The 2,444-nt window shown below is 42.6% G+C and overlaps 1 pseudogene; it reads right to left on the reverse strand.

The window, feature by feature from the left end:
• Positions 1-2,107: 2,107 nt before the first annotated feature.
• On the reverse strand, positions 2,108-2,226 carry LOC114601434 (5S ribosomal RNA; annotated as a pseudogene).
• Between the last annotated feature and the right edge of the window lie 218 nt (positions 2,227-2,444).

The following is a 2,444-nucleotide window of genomic DNA, read 5'->3' on the forward strand; positions in this document are numbered from 1 at the left end:
ATGCCCTCCAAAATTCAATCTTTGCAAACTCCAGCATGAAATTAGCTGAATTTCACCTCCTATCCTAACAAGCAGATAATATAATGCAATTCAAACCCAAGTTTGACTCAGTTTGGAATAAGTTGATAATGGGCTGTCCTGGTTGAGTCAGGGCTATGCTGCCTTAAGACCTGGATCAGATACACTGGCTGAACTCCCTCTGTCTGACTGAGCTTACACTGGCTTAGCCAGGGGTCAGCTGGCAGGACTTCAGCCAGCAGAAATTGTATTGACATAAACCCCTCAAAAGGGGTGTTTTAGGGGCAGGGCAAGGGAAGACTTAGCCCTACCCCAAATCTGTTCCACTCATGGTCTAGAAACCCAGCAGTTTTACAAGGGCAAAAAGAGTACTATGAGTGAAACTTTGTTCTAAAGCCTTGTTTCCTGTGACAAGCTTGAGGTGGCTCAACCAACAGCAGTCCTTCTCCTGAATGGAGTTTAGAATAGGACCCTTCAAGTCTACTTTGCTTCTCTGCCTCTATTCCCGGGAAACTAGGAAATGGTTGTAACTTTTGGGGGGGGCAGAAGTGGGTGAAATTTGCAGGCATGCTTCAAATATCTGAAGCGCTGTCACATGGAAGATGGAACAAGAAAATTACAAGAAAGGGGATTCCGACTATACAGTGGTGCCTTGCAAGACGAAAAAAATCCGTTCCGCGATTCTCTTCGTCTTGCGGTTTTTTCGTCTTGCGAAGCAAGCCCATTAGCGGCTTAGCGGCTTAGCGCTATTAGCGACTTAGCGGCTTAGCAGATCAGCTGTTAAGTGGCTTAGCGGATCAGCTGATAAGCGGCTTAGCGATCAGTTGTTAAGCGGCTTAGTGGATCAGCTGATAAGCAGCTTAGCGATCAGCTGTTAAGTGGCTTTGCGGCTTAGCGGATCAGCTGTTAAGCAGCTTAGTGGATCAGCTGATAAGCGGCTTAGCGGCTTGGGAAAAAGGGGGGGAGGGGAAAAAAACCTGCAGGAACTCGCAAGACATTTTCGTCTTGCGAAGCAAGCCCATAGGAAATTCGTTTTGCGAAGCACCTCCAAAACGGAAAACCCTTTCGTCTAGCGGGTTTTCCGTCTTGCGAGGCATTCGTCTTGTGGGGCACCACTGTACATTAGGAAGAACATTCTTACAATAAGAGCTGTTCGACAGCGGAATCAACTCCCTTGGAATGTGGCGGACTCTCCTTCAGTAGAGTTTTCTAAACAGAATTTGAATGGTTACCTATCAAGGGATTCTTTAGCATTGATTCCTGCTTGCAGGGGGTTGGACTAGATGGCCGTTGGGGTCCCTTCCAACCATATAATTCTACAGTACTATGAAATTCTCAGAAGCCTAATTGTGCTTCTCACCAGGCTGTCTTTCCCACCAGCTTCTCTATCATTCCCTTTGAGAAAGCTTGAAGAAATACTTGCTGTTTTCCTAGACAGCTGGGTTCTTTTTAGTATTAAGCATTCCATTTCAGAAGGTGCATCATGCTCACATGCCACAACCAGCATCTAATTGATGTTTTACTCCGTCATTTGGTTTCTGTGACTGACAGTGAAAGAAATGCCAATTAAAGAACCGTTTTCCTGCTGCTATAGTTAAAAGATGTGTAAATGAAATGGGGGGGAGGGGACAGAGTGATGTGACATTTGGCAGAATTATAATATCTAAACCAGAGTATTTTTGTTTTTTGTTTTTTTCTGAAGAACAATTTCTGTCACAGTAAGGTTTTTGAGGAAGTCTGTGAGTCCCTTCTAATTAGCACGTTGATAACAATTATAGCTGGATTTGGAATAACAGCTTTTTACATTATTATTATTATTATTATTATTATTAACCATCATCACACTATGCCAGTTGTCACAAGGCAATGTAAAGTATAAAGCAGCACATATCAAATACAAAGCACATTCAATTCAATTTTTAAACACAATAAAACAGCTCATTCCTGTGAAAACATCAGTAAAACATTCTACAATTCACACACAAAAGAAACTCTCCTCTTACAATCAGTGACATTATCAGTGGAGGTCAAATGAGGAACTGCATGTGGAGGTAGAGGCAGGCATATTTAAATACTCAAGAAGTGACATAGCCTACGGCACCCGGTATTCCCAGGCGGTCTCCCATCCAAGTACTAACCAGGCCTGACTCTGCTTAGCTTCTGAGATCAGACGAGATTGAGCATCTCCAGGGTAGTATGGCCATAGACAATATTGCAGATCTGCTGACAGGTTTAGATTTAATCTTGAACATTAAGGAATGCTAGAAACTTAAAAATTTATTCGTGATATGCAATAGGTACAACAGGAAGTGCATATAGGCTAAGAATGTGTAGAAAGCACAATAAGGTGAATTGGAAGTAAAAGTGTGTGTGAAGTTAGAATATTTGTTGTTAGTGTGTGTGTAGTTGTTATTGACGTACTGTTC

The sequence above is a fragment of the Podarcis muralis genome, chromosome 8 (assembly GCF_964188315.1).
Source record: "Podarcis muralis chromosome 8, rPodMur119.hap1.1, whole genome shotgun sequence".
Classification (NCBI taxonomy): Eukaryota; Metazoa; Chordata; class Lepidosauria; order Squamata; family Lacertidae; genus Podarcis; species Podarcis muralis.